The sequence below is a fragment of the Astatotilapia calliptera genome, chromosome 15 (assembly GCF_964374335.1).
Source record: "Astatotilapia calliptera chromosome 15, fAstCal68.1, whole genome shotgun sequence".
Lineage (NCBI taxonomy): Eukaryota > Metazoa > Chordata > Actinopteri > Cichliformes > Cichlidae > Astatotilapia > Astatotilapia calliptera.
Genome location: NC_137436.1, coordinates 7,348,894 through 7,359,858, shown reverse-complemented (window position 1 = coordinate 7,359,858; position 10,965 = coordinate 7,348,894).

Genomic DNA, 10,965 nt, shown 5'->3' with positions numbered 1-10,965 from the left:
GTGTGGCTGGACACGTAAGCCTTGTGCGTGCGTGCTCCGGTCAACGTTTTCCGCTTGTGATCCGCTGCGACGCATATATCAGGTGCGGTCTGCATCCCTGAGCTCGGCGGAAAAGAAAAGAAGTATTTGCGTCGTGACTTCCTGGACAAAATATTCTTCGATGGACGTATTTTCTGTGCAGTTTCTCGTCACCTGCCCCCCATCCTGTTGGGGGGCAGGAGGGGGAGGAGGAAAGGGGAGACAAGATGAGAATATAGTTATGGAGCCGGTGAAGCAGCCCGATGGTGACGCCCTTGTGACGTTCACAATGATGCTAAGGACAATTAAAAAAAAAAACAAAAACAAAAAAGCCCACAGTAAAGACAAAAAGGCTCAATCTGAGTAAGAATAACGAAGACAGCATGGCAGTTATTTAATTAAATAAAAGCCACACCTTCAAATAGTTAACAACAATGACTTATTAGCAGAAAATGGATTTTACAAGCAAAAATGGATATATTAAAGTAGCCTGCGTGGTATTTTAGAATATCCTAATAAATACACGTGGTTGAGTGAAATACTGAAGAAATGAATGATGCAAACATAGATGAAGCACATCAGTACCTCAAAAGAGGATTTGTTTAAATGTAAAGTGCCCTACAGTTAACCAGTGCTCACAGTCTGTTTTCCCCCTCTTATTTCTATTGAACTGGAAGAAAAAAAATTCTCCCTGATTTCCTGTGCCCTCTCCTGGCCATTGCAGGAAGAGCAGTTTTGTCTACCTCCATCTCAATGACAGATTGATAGACACCTAGGAAATGGAATGAGCTGATAAGTATGTAATGACATAACCTGGCAGCTATGTTCCGGCTTCAGTTCATACCTTATCGTGCCTTTAATGGTATGAGAGAGAGAAGGGGGGAAAAAAAAGATCCCACAAACAATGAGACTTTACAGTGCAAAGAACTGAGGCATGATAAAGCAGAAAGCAGAGAAGCAGAGTGAATGACAGATAAGGAGAAAGACAGCTTTAAGGAGGAGAAGGCTGACATGTAATTGTAGCAGTCCTGAGAGGAGTTCCTTGGCTGGCTTCAGAGTTAAATTGAAGAATAACAGTTGGGTTCATTAGCGGTGTCACTAAGCTCCTGTTTCTGCTGACTCAGAGCGTGTGGATTCACCTGTGTGTGCTGGTGCAGTCTCTACAGTGGATACAGTTGGTCTGTGCACACTTTCTGCTGACTTGGTACAGGCATAGCTAAACACATGCACTTTTAATGAAACAGTGCTTTCCTAAAAGTACAAAAAACAGCCTCCCCTGCGTTGAACTGCACACTGACGCACATTTGCAAACGTCATCGTGTTAGCACAAAAGCAGGGTGATGCCTGTCGGCGCTGTGGGGACAGCGGCCTGGTGTAATACTCCAGCAAACACTCCATGAGCCGCGGCTTTATCAGTGATAGGACACAAGAGTAATTAGCTGTTTACAGTACAGCCAAAGTCACGTTGTTTTAAGCCGGTGAGTGTTTGGAGTTTTTCCATCCTGAGCAATCATGCCATGAGAACTGCAGTGTGAGTTCATGCAGCTGCACGAGTAGTTTTCCACACAAGTGCACGACACAGTACACACACACACACACACACACACACACACACACACACACACACACACACACACACACACACACACACACACACACACACACACACACACACACACACACACACACACAGAGGCTGGGTTAGAGAAGCCAGAGGTGTGCCTCTTACCTCGGTATTGCTTCATTGCTCTTTACAACCCTCTAAAATGAATCAATCTCTAATTAAGCGTTCATCTTTCAAAAATAAGAGCCGTGAAAGCAGACTACTTAGAGAGAACCAGTAGACTCACATATGTGGTATAGCAAAAAGCTCACCAGGCTTTCCGAAGGTCTTCCAAAGTTTGACCGCTTTTACACTCATTGTCAGTCCAGTCCTTGTATCCGACCACTTTTAGATGGATAATTATTATTTGTTAAGCCACCTAACAGGGACCTGTGAATCATTCAAGCATAAAAAGGCTCTTAACTTAAGGGAAGAACCGGTGTTGTGTCTTTAAATTGCTCTGAGAGATGCATCTGGAACTTCAGTTGATCCATCTGCTGTTCCCTGAAGCCTCATCAGAAATGGTCTCAATAGAAGTATGGCTATCAAGAAGCCATTTTAAAGAAAGGAAAACAGGGACGAAAGGGTGAGGCATAGCAAATTACATAAGAACTGGACTGAAGATAAGTTGTAACAGGTTTTATGGAGTGATGAAATTTGAAGGTTTTAGTTTAAATTGTCAGTTTTCAGAGGAGGTCAGTACAGAGGTAAATCAGTGTCTGCAGACAATTGCGAAACATGGTGGAGGCTCTGTCATGGTTTGGTGCTCCATTTCAGCCAGTGGTTATGAGCATCTTGGCAAAACTGAGTGAATTATGAATGCAGAAAATACAGTCAGATTTTTTATACAGCACACAATACCACCTGGAAATCATCGCAAAAGGTTCATTTTTCAGCATAGTCCAGCGAGTTGCACTTTTAATTCCCAGTTCAAACCTATAGTAGGTTAACCCTAATCCCCAATGTCCAAATATCCCCCAAAAAGCCATGGGATGGAGAGGTCCCAAGTTGATCTGATAATCTGTTGCATTCTTCTGTGTCTTTTTTTTATTAATCACACTGTTTAAAATCATGCAAAGCACAAGAACCAGCCATGTTAGACCAGTTTAAAGTAAATAAAAAGGAGCACCACAGCAGTTTTAAGTTGAGTGTTTTTTTTTTTTTCATTCTGCAACGGTGTGGTATGATTGCATCATTAGTATATGATGCAATTCAACTGTTTTCACTTACACTTTTTTCAGATAAAGTTCTCCATTCAGATTTACTACAGTTCCTTTTTTTGGAAAACACAAAACAGAAGTTTGATTTGCTTGTTTCATTAACACACACACACACACACACACACACACACACACACACACACACACACACACACACACACACACACACACACACACACACTAATTATCGTTTTATTGTGCTTCTGAGGTTTCTTGTCACTTTGTGGTCTTTCAGTGTTTCTTAAGGAATTTCAAAGCTGCTTTTTAAGTTTTTTTTCAGTCCACTGCTTATACTTGACCATTTTTAGAGGCATGCTTTTTTATTTGTTAAGCCACTGACCTATGAATCATCCGAGCATAAAGAAGGCACCTAACTGAACCAGTTTTTTGTGTTTAAATTGGTCCTGACACAGGGAATGATAGATGCATCTAACCCTTCAGCTGAAACATCTGCTGTTCACTGAAGCCTCATCAGAAATGGTCTCAGTGGAAGGGTGACTGACAAGAAGCTATTCTTAAGGAAAGGAAACAGGGCTGAGGTGTACCAAATTACACAAGAACTGGACTGAAGATCAAACAGGTCCTGTAAGGCAGCGGTCCCCAACCCCCGGGCCATGGACCAGTACCGGTCCGTGAGTCATTTGGTACCGGGCCGTGAGTTAAGACTCGGGTGTGAAATATATGGCTTTCAGGGTTCTTAAAATCGGTTTTTAGCGTTATGTTGTTATCATTTTTTTTCGTTTACTCGGTTTTCCTGGGTCTTTTCACGTGTGTTATGAATAAATCTTTTTTTCGGTACCGATACTGGTTTTATTTTGTTGTATTTATCCGTGACACCTTAAAGGCCGGTCCGTGAAAATATTGTCGGGCACAATCCGGTCTGTGGCGCAAAAAAGGTTGGAGACCACTGCCGTAAGGTGATGAATTCAAATATGAATATGTCATCAGTGTCTATGGAGGAGTCATGAAAGAGGTCCAACAGTCATGGTCTGTGCCCATCTGTAAAAATCGATGGAGGCTCGGTCATTGGTTTGGAGCTACATTTCAGCCAGTGATGTTTGGGATCTTGTCGAAACTGACTGAATTCTAAAACTTAGAAAAGTACCATCAGATTTTGTTTCACTTTGCTGTACCATCTGGCAACCATCAGATAGGCTTAAATTTTCAGCATGACAATGATCCCAAACACACTGCCAATGCAATAAAAGCATAGCTGGATAGAAAAACACAATGAAACACTATCAGTCATGGATTGACCTCACCCAACATTGCTGAAGCAATTTGGGATTGTCTTGACATAGAACAGAAAGAATGGCATCCAACAGCCAGAGAAGAGCTTTGAATGTCCCTCAAGAAGCCTGAAGAACTATTCCTGAAGATTATATTAAGAAATTAAAAGAAAGATTGCCTAAGAGAGTTCAAACTGCAGTGAAGAGTAAAGGTGGTCAAACCAAATATTGACTTTCAAGCCCATTAGAGTTATCTAAACTCTGTTTTCCCCCTGCATACTCTATTTCCTTGTTCAATAAATCATTGCGCCTATTTCGCATTTTCACAGCAAAATATGAAGTAATGGAAACTGGCTCAAGACTTTTGCTCATTACAGTAAAACAAAGTTTAAGGACATCCAAGTTAACAAATATAAATAAGCGGCACTGGTATGGGATGATCGGGCGATGGCTAATGATTTTGAGTGCGGCTAACAATGAACCGCACTCTTTAAATACATAAAGCAACAGAAGCTTTTCTTTACCTAAAGCCAAATGGCTGACTGCCAGGCTTTTATCACCTGTTGCTAAATTACACATTCTTCCTTTCTGTTGTCTTTCCTCCTTTCTGCCTTGCACACTCCCATTTGTTAGTAGTGAGTCTTTGCTTCTTGGCAATAAGCTCATGAGAGCTCAAGCTTCTCGTAAGGCCGTGGAAGGGAGTGATTGGCACGGCAAGGTGTGTCTGTCTGGATTATCATAGTTGACTTCTTAACCAATCTCTTATAAATTGTCCTTGAATTAACCCTTGTGCTTTCACCCGCTAATGCGCTCTGATAACATTCATCCCCCTGTGATTGAGCCGTATATGTGCGTGCACAGTTTCACATGGCTACATGGCTGACAGGAGAATGACTGCAGTACGTGCAGATGAGAGTGTCTCTCAGATTACGGTTGAGGGGATAAAAAAAAAGGAACCTTGTTAAAACTTTCAGGAACATGGAAGTGTGTAATTTAATTTGCTTTCTGTTTCTCAGAAGTGTTGCAAACATGAAACTGTTTAACAGAATTCCCCACTATGCTTCCTGCACCACGACAATTAATCTTTGTGTCTTATCAAATGTCATTCCATTTCCTGAAAGAAAACATCTGATAGCCACTTGGATGTGACACTGAACAGATGACTTCCGTCAACTCTTAAAGCGACTTTATAAGTTATTATCAGCCTGTCAGTGTCATAACTGTTAACCCTGCCCAGCTGTAAGGAGCGTGCCACACAGAGGAGGCGCACGTCCAACACCCAGCCTCCGTTCCCCTTCTCACCTTCTCCATCCTGCTCTCTTTTTCGGATAGGCAGATAAATTGAAGCTCTAAGATCAAGTGAGAGCAAAAGTTCAAGTACTTGAAGAGGCAAAAAAACCCAACCCAGCAGTTCCTAACCCTTTCCCTCTCCCACATATTCATCTGCATATGTCTAACACTTTTCTTTATCTGTTCTCCGCAGTTTATCTCTCTTGGTCAGTTCCAGTAAGGAGCTGGTTTTTGCGTTCTCTGCAGACAAGCAGTTCAAAGAGTTCATGGGCCCAATTGGTCAGTGAAGAAGAAAAATGAAAGGAAAAAGAGAGATAGGAGAGACAGAGGAGGATATAGTGTACAGGCTAGCCCTGTCAGCATTGATCATATTCGAATATGCTCGGAGCAGCGCTGAAGGAACGCATATTGAGTAAGACACGGCAGAAACACACTAATCTGCTGCTGCCCTCAGTGTATTTTCTCATCCTCGAACTGAACTTGGCTGTGCGGACCAAGTCACTTTCTTGTTTGCTCAGTGGAAACTGAACAGAAAATGAGCAGTTCTTATGTTTTCTGGACAGTCTGAATGTTTAGTCTTTATAATTACTTCAAAAGCCCCAAATCCAACCTATTATCACATACAAAGAGGTTTACAGGCTTTTTGGAATTAAAGTTAGGTTAAAATGAACTCCTTTTGTAGAGTTTTACCCTTTTTGACATATGCAGAGGCTTATAATGACCTTGTTAAGTTAAAAGTACCAAACAATTAGAATCTAATACAAAAAACAGACACTGGAAAAACTGAACGTGATTTATTGCGAACAGAATTCAGTTAATAGGCTATTTGGACAGGAACCGCAGAGTCCAGTTGCTGGTAGTGGTGAAGATGAAGATGGAGATTTAGATGGCGCTCGGAGTGACCAGGGTGAAGCAGAGATGGGGAGGAAAGACAGAAGAGCATTGGGATTTAAAGCACTCAAAGCAGAGGCTGATTGGTTCGCAGAAGGCAGAGAAGAAAATGATTGGAGAAGAGTTATGTCAGAATTGAGTTTGACAGTATGCAAAAGATAAAGTGATATCAAGAATAGACTTGCAGCCTAAACTCCCATGAAAGAGGGCGGATGAGGGATAACAGATCTTCCTTATTGAACTTATGCATGAGAGTCATCAGAATTCAAATGGGTTTCAAGTTCAGTGGAACACAGAAAAAGAAGTACACATTTAGTCCTACACATTTAAAAAAAAGGTCAAAGTTTCTACAAAGCATTAGCTACCTTTAAAATTAGAGTACTAAGAGATTTGAAAATGAGGTTACACAGTTTTCACAATATATGAGCCTAAACTTCAAAACCTTGACCATCCCATTCTTAATCCATAGGGTTTAATATGATGTCGGCCCAACCTTTGCAGCTATAACAGCTTCAGCTCTTCTGGAACTGCTTTCTACAAAGTTTAGAAGAAGTTTATGGGAAGTACGTTTGTGAGACACTGATTTTAGACGCAGTCTCCACTCTAATTCATCCCAAAAGGGTTTTCTCAGGACTCCATGCAGGCCAGTCAAGTTCTTCCAAACTCAATCATCCATGTCTTTATGGACCTTTCTTTGTGTACCTGTGCACAGTCATGTTGGAACAGGAAGGGGACATCCCTAAAATGTTCCCACAAAGTAAGGAGCATGAAATTGCTCCACCAAACTTTACGCTTGGCACGATGAAGTCAGACAAGTACCGTTTTCCTGGCAACTGGCAAACTCAGACTCGTGCATTGGATTGCCCGTTAGAGAGAAGATGTCTTCACTGCTCTAGGGTCCAGTGGCTGTGTGCGTTACAGCACTGAATGACTGGACTTGTTGCACAGGTGCCATCATATCACGGTACGACGCTGGAAGTCACTGAGCTCCTGAGAGTGACCCATTCTTTCGCAAACATAAAACTGAAAAAAAGTCTTGTGGGTCATTATTTTTATTATTTTTTAGGTGCCTGCAATTCTTTAGATGTCATTCTGGATTCATTTGTGACTTGAATGAGTCATTGATAGGCTCTTGAAGTAATTTTGATAGACGAGCCTCTTCTGGATAGGTTCACCACTGTTGCAAGTATTCTCCATTGGTGGATAATGGCTGTCACTGTAGTTCCATGGAGTTCCAAAGCCTTAGAAATGGCTTTTTAACCCTTTCCAGACTGACAGATCTCAATGACTTTGTTCCTCAGCTGTGCCTTTAGATTGTGACATAATCTGCTTCATTTTGTCAAACAGATCCTAGTTTGACAAAGGACCTGTCAAATGTCCTTGTCCTGTTTAATGTCCCTGTCCTAGTGTAATGATTCCTTGAATCGCTACACTAGGACGGGGGCATTAATACGCAGGGACATTTATTTTGTTTGTCTCACTTATCAGCAGGTCTGACAGGCACACTTTAACCATTGTTACTGGTTGTCTCTGTACTTTGACGCTGATGGATCATCTAGCTACTCTTCTTCTTTATGACAACCTGACACTTACTTCACCCACAACGTATCTCAAACACAGCAGCTAAGTCTTTTTGAAATTTTTCCTTAAAAAGGAAAGTGGAAATGATTAATTTCCAACCAGACTGACTCAGATGATAAGTCATTTGGGGCAACTGGTCAAACTTCGCATGTACTGCTTTATCATTCATGTTTCAAGGGGAAAATATTTCGTCCAGGAAAGTAAGCAATATAAGACTATTTCCAGAGGATGAGGTAGTCAGATACTGGACTTTCACCCAGGAGGTTAGGGTTTTAGACCTTTACAAAATCTTGACTGACATATTTATGTTTTATTTTAGTTTAGTTTTCAGTTACAGTTTGTTTAGGTTTAGGCACCAAAAGTAGTTTAGGAAAATATCATGGTTTGGGTTTAAATACACCCTTTCATAACTTTAACAACATGTTAGAAGCTTAACTACTATTTTAATGGTAATCAGGACGAGTCCCACCCCATCTGATATATGACTGCTGCCTGAAGATGATCAGCAGAGGGAAAGTAAGAAAACCGGCGGCCAAGATAGGTTCATTTAAAGGTTACGTATGATGTCACAACAAGAGCAATTTTTCTTTTCAAATGTACTTAAGGATGCGGTTTATTTAAAATATTTTATATTTATAGTAGTACTGCAGTAACTTCCTCTCCAACACCCAAAATCACTCATTAGGCCCCTTTTAAAAGTATCATTTGGCGTTTTCCTGTAAACAAAGAAAAGTTAAGTTTACATTTAGTGTTACTCACCGAAGGGTTTATATAGTGTGCATATCCTGATTCTTCTTTCTTCCCCCCCTTTTTTTTTCGTCAGTGTCATCATGACACAGCCACAGAGCATCTGCATCTGCCATCACTGCCGGTATTGTGCTTTGGATCAGCTCTTGGCTCTTTAGATAGCAAATGTTCCTCTACATGCATATTCACTCACTTAACGCGCAATAGTTTTTTTTTTCCCCCATTGTAAGTGCTGACCAGAGAGTGCTATCATGGCCAAAGAAAACCAATGTTTACTGTTGGTAAGAAGCAGGAAGCGAACCTTCATCTCTGTTTGTTGAGCTAAACAAGAATAATCTCATTGTTTAACATGTCTTTAAACTACATCCATGACTTTGTCTCACTCTGTCTAAATAGTATCCTGAAGAGTGCAATTCCTCATAGAGAAAACAAAGCCAAATCTTATCCATTCCTGAATGTCAGGCTTTTAAATGAATGGTATTTGCTGTAGATTTCCCCCTCCCGAGCTTTTATCTCTTACAAGAACATCTCCCAGGTGTGTTTGGAAACTCTCAGTTTAAGTCACTTTCCTTACGCACACACTGGCTTATCTGTGTGTACCTTTCACTGTGGGCCTGCCACAACTCTCCTCATCCTGCCTGGCTGATGGCCACACAGGCATCCTCATAAGCACAAATACAAACACACACACCCATTTACTCATCCGAATGCTCCTATTCACACAAATACTGACCTGTGACCTCAGGCCGTGACCCCAGGTTAATTACTGCATTGTGAAGCAGAGCTAGATGCCCACTGATTTGAAACATACAAAAACTATATTGTCTTTAAATTTATTAGATGTTCATAGTCCCATGAATCTTGAACATGTTAGTGAGCACCACCAGCAAGTTGACATTAAAGAGGTCCTCTGAAGATAACCCATAAAAAACTTTATTCCACAGCTTTTATGGGAAAGAATGGAATAGAATTGTCCCATATTTAAGATTGTGACTCTAAAACGATATCTGCACATGACTATGCACAGTCTGTAAGCAAACCGAGAAGATTTTGTCACCAGAAACTGATTTCTGGTGACAAGATCTCTGTCAAAGGCTTGTACTGTGAGTTCTGTTGGCCAGGCATGTTTAGGCATGCATTGTCTACAAAAGATTGTATTTTGCAGAAATGCAATCTTAAAAATATCCCCTATTCTCTAATGATTTATTTATTTTTTAAAAAATCCACTGTTAATAATGACCAGTCCACAGAGCAGGAATAATTGTATCTGCTGGATAAAGCTCAGAAATATTGTTGGTTGGTCCAACAAGTTGCGTCAGCAGATTAGCTGATAAGTTCCTAGATTGGTGGTCAGTTAGCGGCAAATTCAAAGGCATACGCTGTTGAAACTCTGTTATCGCCTGGTTTACTGGGAGGCCGAAATCTCACATGCAAACACCTTAAAACCAATGCAAATAAAAGTCAAACTATTTATCAGACATTAGAGTGAAACTACATATTTGTAATAATCTTTTTAAATCCACAAAAAACACAAAGTCAAATCTAAACGTTTACACTGTAACCCTCTGGTTTGAACTAATATAAAGAAAAAATAGATTTAAAAAAAAAAAAAAAAGTTCACGTTTGCATGAATTCGCCTTTTTTCTGAGTGTTTCGTGGCAAGCCAAGCCAGCCGTTAGGATCTTACTTCAGGTGCAGATTCCTCTCACATTGTGATACTCACGGTTATTAAATATGCCATTACTGAAACCACATGATGGCTCATGTAACGCACGCTCTGAATGAACTCATTCCATAAGTATTTACTCCCGTGACATCAAAAGAGCCATACCCATAAAATGCAACACAAGTCGACAATTGCATCATAAACATTTTGATTCATAAAGTGGCTCTGTAAACTTCTGTGTTTTGGCGCCACACCCCAAGCACTTTTCAAACGTTTTGATGACTGTCTGCCAGTTGCGGGATTAATTTATTGTTAATGTAGGATACTCTGAGTAGCAGTTGAATTTGCTGAGACATGTTTACACTCCACTTAAAAGGTGAGGCGGAACTCCAGCGAATCAAAGGAATGGAAACAAACCCGCGAGGGAAACGAGGCAGGTAAAATACACAATCACCCAACTCCTCCCCCTGGAGAAAGCTATTCACCACATTCCTGAGCATAAGAGTGTGAAACTAAAATACACACAAATTCAATGGTCACACACATTCACATGCACACCCATATGTAGATATCTAAATGGGGAAACAATAAAAAAAACAAAAAATAATAAACAAAGGACAGACAATAAGATAATAGACGTCAATTCTTAAATATATAAACGTTTACGTGAACTGACACACCAGCTATTTCTGCACATTGTGTTGCATTGTAATGATATAC